General features: G+C 40.6%; 1 protein-coding gene across 1 annotated transcript in view; it reads right to left on the reverse strand.

The window, feature by feature from the left end:
• Positions 1 to 2,648, reverse strand: part of LOC308458058 (uncharacterized protein C5orf34 homolog) — a 388,338-nt gene extending 385,690 nt beyond the window's left edge. The window contains exon 1 of the mRNA XM_080972660.1: positions 2,625 to 2,648. The gene's annotated coding sequence lies outside the window, so the exon portion shown is untranslated. The remainder of the gene's footprint in view (positions 1 to 2,624) is intronic.
• Positions 2,649 to 7,938: the final 5,290 nt, after the last annotated feature.

Here is a 7,938-nt window from a genome sequence, read left to right on the forward strand (position 1 = left end):
TCACAGTGGCCAGTGCCGGATTTACGTATAAGCTAAACAAGCTTTAGCTTAGGGCCCCTCTCTCTTGGGGGCCCTCAAAAAATTCAAAGCAAAAAAACCCCGATGTACATTTCCAAAATATAAGTTAAAAAACAAATAAAACCTACATACAGCAACAGTGTTGTGTATTGTGTAGGCTCCTATGATGTAAGTAATGGGCCCCGCCTGCCAGCCTGCTCCCTAAAATATCACTGGTTTGCTCGATTCTATATATATGGTACCTACATTCTGCATGGACTGGTTGCATGGCAACATGTGCAAATGGCTTTAGATACCTATTAGGTCCATAAATTACCATGTAGCATATACAGTGGTACCTTGGGTTACATACGCTTCAGGTTACATATGCTTCAGGTTACAGACTCCGCTAAACCAGAAATAGTGCTTCAGGTTAAGAACTTTGCTTCAGGATGAGAACAGAAATCGTGCTCTGGCGGCGCGGAAGCAGCAGGAGGGACCATTAGCTAAAGTGGTGCTTCAGGTTAAGAACAGTTTCAGGTTAGGTACGGACCTCCGGAACAAATTAAGTACTTAACCCGAGGTACCACTGTATTCAACACAAAGAAACAGCAACAATTTGTTGTTGACAAAGGACAGCTGGACATATAAAGGGCCCCATTACCTTTAGTAGCTTAGGACCTCATCAAACCTAAATCCGGCCCTGACAGTGGCCAACCAGATACACCTGCCTGTGATACATTTTGCCCTTGTAGAGGTAAATTTCAGCCCAATGGATAGGTTGACCCCCTTTACAAAGATACTTTTGACCTAATCTAGAAAGAGAGCCACCCAAGGGACGCATGCTTCGGTTTATGTGCATGTACATGGTGGCATTTATCTATGCCCATTGAACGGCTTGAATGTGATCTTTGATATGGACAATTACATAAGATGAGTTCTGTTGGATCAGGCCAATGGGCCCATCTGGTCCAGTATTTTGTTCTTACAGTGGCCAACCAGATGTCTATGGGAAGCCCACGAGAAGGACCTAAGTGCGACCGTACACTCCCCAGTTGTGATTTCAGCAAATGGTATTCAGAGGCATGCTGCCTCTGACTATGGTGGTAGAACACACACATCAGAGTTAGTAGCTGCTGATAGATTCATCCCTCATGATTTTGTCTAATCCAGGCTTCCTCAACCTCAGCCCTCCAGATGTTTTTGGCCTACAACTCCCATGATCCCTAGCTAGCAGGACCAGTGGTGATGGGATTTGTAGTCTCAAAACATCTGGAGGGCCGAGGTTGAGGAAGCTTGGTCTGATCCCTCTTAAAGCCATCTAATTTGAATGTTTATCCTGATTCAGGCAACTAGAGATGATGTGTGTGACTAGTTGCACATCAGTAGAGCTGGTCAGTGGCCTTTATCTAAACAAGATCTGTGATACAATAGTGATGAAAATTGCAAGCAGTGTTCCATTTTTCAGTAGGGCTAATTCGTTAACTATTACTTCAGTAATTTTACAGGCAAATCCTATTTATCTTTTTAAAACAACAACAACTATGAAGCCCCATTGAGTTCAGTGAGGCTTACTCCTAATAAGTGCACATATAGGACTGCAGCCTTAATGTGCAATGTGCTTTCAGATTTTGGTTTTGTGGGTTTTTTTGAGGGAGGAGGGCAGTTATATTTTTAAGATATGTACAGTGTTCTTACATTTTTTAAAAAAGAAATAATAAAGGCTTTATTATATGCAGCAGTTGGGGGCATTGCTACGTACTCTAAGGGTCTGGGACACGTGCCCATGGTGCAAGTGTTTTGTTATGTTACATTGCATATAAATACCCTAATTTATCTGTATAGCTCCCCCTGGGAAATTAGGGTGGGTGGCAGCGGCTGGGAACTCATGCACCCACTTGGTTATTACGTTGCCTCAATGTGGGTCTCCCCTTCCACCTGATCTGGAAGCTCCAGCTGGTGCAAAATGCTGTGGTCGGACTATTGATGGGGTCAGACTACCACCAGCACAGCACACCAGTGCTTAAAAGGTTGTACTAGCTCGGCATATAATTTGGACAAGAAAATTGGCTTCCAGGTGGAAAAATCAAAATTAGAAACAGAACTGTTAGAACCCAAAACTAAGATTTTGTCAAAGATGTATAACTTGCTGTTGAAATGGAATACTCAGGATGAAACGGTGAAATCTGCTATGATTAAATGGGCACAAGATTTTGAACATAACATTATGTTTGCTGACTGGGAACAGTTGTGGACCACAGGTATGAAGTTTACAGCATGTAATGCTTTAAGAGAGAATATTATGAAAATGATATACAGGTGGTACATGACCCCAGTCAAGCTTGCAAAAATTTATCATTTGCCCGATAACAAATGTTGGAAATGTAAAGAAACTGAAGGTACATTCTTTCACCTTTGGTGGACGTGCCCAAGGATTAAGGCTTTCTGGGAAATGATATATAATGAACTGAAAAAGGTATTTAAATATACCTTCTTGAAGAAACCAAAGGCCTTTCTCCTGGGCATAGTTGGCCAATTGGTGCCAAAGAAGGATAGAACCTTTTTTATGTATGCCACAACAGCAGCAAGAATACTCATTGCAAAGTATTGGAAGACACAAGATCTACCCACTCTGGAAGAATGGCAGATGAAGCTGATGGACTATATGGAACTGGCAGAAATGACTGGCAGAATCTGAGACCAGGGAGAAGAGTCGGTGGAAGAAGATTGGAAGAAATTTAAAGACTATCTACAGAATTATTGTAAAATTAATGAATGTTAGAATGATGTTGGATAGAAATTAAGTGGTTTCCAGCTGTAATGCTTTAAGGGATTATGAAAAATGGGTTGTTAATAGGTAAAAATTTAACGTTACTATTTTAAGACTAAAGATTAGGATAAATAAAGAGGGTAAGGATTTGCTGAACCAACAAATTGAACTGGAATACAAAAAAGGGAGGTATGAGGAGGTCCGGGAAACAAGCTAAAGGAAAACAAGCAATGGAAAATCTGTGTGTTTTTAACTATTTTTATTTTGTATTTTTGTTATTTTTTCATTTTTATTGTAATACTTTAAAAAAGCTTAATAAATATCTTATAAAAAAATAAATAAAAGGTTGTACTAGCTATCCAGGTTCAAAGTTCTTGTAGTAATGTACAAGGCCCTTAGCAACTTGGGCCCAGGATAACGCGCAAGTACTCATTAGGGTATTTGGGTCTCTTCCTCCATGACATCTGAAGGAGGAGAGTCCCTGCAGGTCTTGGACTGGTGTCTAGATGAAGGCAAATAAGCTGAGCTTGAATCCCAGCAAGATAAAGGCTCTGTGGGTGAGTAGATTTTGTGTGTGTCAGGCTTCAGCTGGTTAGACAACTGCGGCTGTTCCTGGACCAGGGCTGCTTGTCCACAGTGATTTAGGAACCGGTAACTTCAGAACCGGACTACTCCAATGCATTCTGCATGGGGCTTCCCTTTTGCTTGATGTTAGTGCAAAATTCTACAGCATAATTGCTTACAGGAGCGAGAGTCCGTAAGCGTGTTGCACCTGTGCTCAAACATCTGCTCTGGCTGCCAGTTCAATACCAGGTTGAGTTAAAAGTGATACTACTGGTATATACATCCCTGACTGGCTTGGGACCAGTTTACTTAAGGGATTGCCTTACCCTATATGTGCTGTCTCAATCAGTCTACAGAACTTGACTTCTACAAGTGTGGTGCAATGTCCATTCTGCAGTCATGGCCTTAGTCTAGCAGCACTTGCAGTTTTGGCAGGTGCCATCTTTGTGTTCTTCTAAATGTCTGTTGAAAACATTTCTGGTTGGGTGAGTATTCGCACACATGGTTAGTTACCTGTTTCCTTGTTTTTAGATGTTTTTAACAATTATATATATTAATTGTAACGCTGTACTGTTTTTAACACTTGATTGGGAGCTGCCCAGAGTGGCTGGGGAAACACAGCCAGATGGGCGGGGTATAAATAATAAATTATTATTATTATTATTATTATTATTATTATTATTATTATTATTTCAATTGCATTTTTTTACAGATATGTTTCCTGTCCTGGGCTGCTTTTGGGGGGGGGGGATAGTGGGGTATATATTTGATAAGGAACACCTGATCACTTGTAGATCAAAGAGAACTTTTGGGGGCTTTCTGTTGGTTTGGATGCATGGCTCATAACTCCTAGAATCTGTGCTTTCAGGCATTTTCAGGTAGTGGTTCAGGTTTCTGTTCAGTTTTATGATGATTCTTAATGTTCTATTCTGTATGGTTATTTTCGATTCAACTCTTCGAAATGCTAGTGGGCAAGTGGTATATAAATGCTTTAAATAAATAATGCGGCAAATTTATAAACTTTAAAAAAGAGCAAAGGAAAGAGTAGGAGATCCAGGACCATTTGCAAAAGACGTGGGTTGAAAGCCCCTTGGGGCACCCCCCCCCCAACAATGCTCCTGCTGTTAAAAGTTCTGCTTAGATCCTCTTTGCAGCTTTGGCTTGATTGCATGAACAAAATGTTTTATTTAAAAATAATCTTAGAAACTATCCTATTAAATCCAGCTACAGCAGGTGCAATATTTGGTGAAGAAACACTCATGGACTCCTTTTTTCTGTATACTGTGTGATGACAGGATGGGCACTTACAAAACAGAGGCCCAATGAAAAGCTGACATAGCTTTTTAGATTATATCTCACTCCTTTTTTCCTACTTTCTGTATAGCCTTTCTTTTATAGCACAGTGGAATCCCTAAGTACCCTACTGCTTTGTATTGTTAGGCCCCCTCTTAGGTTAGCCTGAAAAAGCCTGAGAAAAGTTCCAGAGGAAAGATCCACTATTTAACGGAATTCAATCTGTCCCAATAGATCTGAATCACTAACATAAATGTATGAATGTAGATTATATCTCTGTAATGAGGCCTGAATCATTCTCAGTTACTTCAAAGGACTGAAATTCAACCTTCCTTTTTAGCAGCAACAATCAGACCTTAATGGGTTCCTTTATTAATTGTTCCCCCTGCTAGGTTTGAAAGGGAGCTATCTTCAGTACAGGTCCTAGGTTAGAAGAGGTACCTACTACCTCTAAAATTGTGTTTCATTCTCTCTCGCTCTCTCCCCTCCAAGACCTTTGCAAATTTGCAAATTATTCATCTTGATGTAGTCCTACAAACATTTGTGAACTCTGACACATCCGGGCTGCAACGGGCTCATAATACAATTCAGAAAACAGAAAAGAGGTGTCACAATTTCACTTTATCAACTCAGTGTTTTGTTTTGTTTTTCAGGGCAAAGAATAAACCCTGAGCTTTTCACACTGAACCAATAGGCTACCCCAGCAGAGGATATATGCTCAATCCATTTTAAATGATTTAGTAACATGATGAAACTGTATTCCTATTGTCTACTTTGTTTTTCACTTGAAAGTATTACCTTTACGCAAAGTTTATAACAAAGCAGTAGCCAGCCCCTGCCATGTTATTTTAGCTATCAGACATAGGAAGCTGCCGTATAAAACACACACACACACACACAGAGAGAGAGAGAGAGAGAGAGAGAGAGAGAGAGAGAGAGAGATGTATAAACTGAGTCATGGCACCAATTTTTGCATTACAGCAGGAATGAGAAAACTTTGGTCAGAGATTATGGGAGTTTTAATCCCACAACTTCTGCAGGGCCACAGGTTTCCCATCCCTGCATTAGAGAGATCATGTGGTTTCTCTTATGGAAACCATTACACACAAGGATTATCCTTTAAAGACTAAGGGTTGTATATGACCCTAAGGTCACACACCTATGTCACAGCATACCCATTAAAACCAACAGGCCAGATTCCACCAGCGGAGGTCCCTGCAAGGACTTCCAAAAGTGCAATGGGGCATTCCCTGCCTCTCCTCTCCCTGCAAAACCCCCTGTGCCTTGGTGGAGTCAGGAGAGCCCCTGCAAAAGCAGATTGCTTAGGGGTGCACTTGCGTAATAAGATGCCCTGAGCAATGACAAAATTTGGTGCCCCTCCACCTAAATATTTATTATTTTCACAATAATTCATTTTGGTACAGTTGCTTGTTTATGGATCTTCTCTGTATGTACCCGTATAAATATAGGTTTTACTATTGTGTTATGCACCCCCTTGGCTCAGCATTCTGTGGGGGAGAACAGCCCACACCATGCTAAATCTGGGACTGTCGTTCCATCAGGGAAGCACAAATGCTTGCACTGATGGAGTGATCTGCTTAGTGCTGTCATAGCATGGTAAAAAATGTGGTGCACTGGGAAGGAAGAAAAGTTAGCATATAGAAAACCGCAGTACAAAGGGAGGGCAAGTGGTTGTTCTTTAACTGGTCCCCCCCCCCCCCGGTTTTATTAGAGATGTATCAGCCAGCAGCATATTTGGCTTTTGTGCCTTAGGTACAAGGGCATATCCTTCATATGTTTTGCTGATTCAGACATTTAACACTAGGTTATCTATGAGAAGGAAACAATCAGGATTGTTTGCGTAAAAAGTCATGTCTTCACCCAGGGGTGGACTTGGGTATTTCAAATATCAGTGGTGCCCTGTGGGAAGCCAAAATTTGGTGCCCTCTCACCTTCATGTGCATGTGCACTACAACATAGTTGTGATTGCCTACGGTGCCCCTCCCCCCAACTTGGCGCCCAGAGTGGGGAAACCAATCACGCTGCCTGAAATCCACCTCTGTGGGCACCGTAGGTAGCCATCTGATTCTGATTTGATTAAAATAAGCCAAAGGTGGAAAACAAAATGCTAATCTAGAACAGCCACATAACAAACTGAAAGATGCTAGACCCATTCATAGTTTTGGGAAACAATGTTATTCAGTAGCCATACTTAAGTTTATGAGTTTTTAATAACTTAATTTGTTCTTCACAGTGTTTCTCAATGTAATCTCAGATTCTGAGTTAAGAGTCATTTTAACTTCCTTTGAACCTTTAAATCTCAATGTTAAATCTTACCCACGATTCATGTTGACTGTGCACCAGATCACTGTTACCCAATGATAGTGCATAATCAACCCAGTAGCATTTGATTTCATTATTTGAAACGTATTTGAAGATTGATGTCGACAGGATAGTTGACATGTAGTCGTGTTTCATATTTGACAGCTGTCAGGTGGTAATATTTTATATTTGATACCTTTAAAAGCCAAAAATCTGGAGAATTTCAACATACAAATGTTGAAAATTGGACTAATATTGAATAACTGCAATAACTAATTTCATTTTTACTATGAAGGCCAGCTTTATATTTTGGGGTATTCCCTCAGAGCTATCCCAATGGATGAGAGAGATCAGGAGTTTGGGAGGGGAGGGCTGTAAGTTTCAGTATCTGTTCTATATCATTCATAGAAGAAGATTAGACCATGCTACAATGAGGAAAGGGAAAGAGAGAAAAACAGGTATCTGTGCATAAGGCACTCAGTTTGATGTTCCTCAGTTCTGTACATGTATTTCAAGGTCATAGGTAGATCGGCAATTGCATTCAGCAGTATTGAGACCATGCTGTTGCAGAATTGTGACCCGTCTTGCTTCCTCAAGAAGGGCTCCTGAACAAGTGACCTCTGGAAATTGGTAACAGGTACCTGGTTGCTGGTTTGAGAAAAAAATGTTGAAATATGGTGCCTCATTTCCTAAAAAAAAAAAAAAAAAAAAAAAAAACTGCTGGAGGGCAACTGGTCAGTCAGGTTCAGTCTTTGTTTTATGGACTCCCAAGCCAGCTTCAATTTGAAGGGGAGAGCTAAGGTGTATATAAAGGCCACTGCTCATTCCCAGCATTGCTATTGTCATTTTTTTAATTTTATTTTTTGTATCTTTGTGAAGCTTAATTACCTGCCATTGCTGTAGGCCACATGGCTTGGGATGGACCATACTTTTACAAGTTTGCTCTGGTTAGAATAATCTAATTAAATTGTGGGAAATGTCAGATTAAATCA

This window comes from Podarcis pityusensis (assembly GCF_964106645.2).
Source record: "Podarcis pityusensis genome assembly, chromosome: 11".
Taxonomy (NCBI): Eukaryota; Metazoa; Chordata; class Lepidosauria; order Squamata; family Lacertidae; genus Podarcis; species Podarcis pityusensis.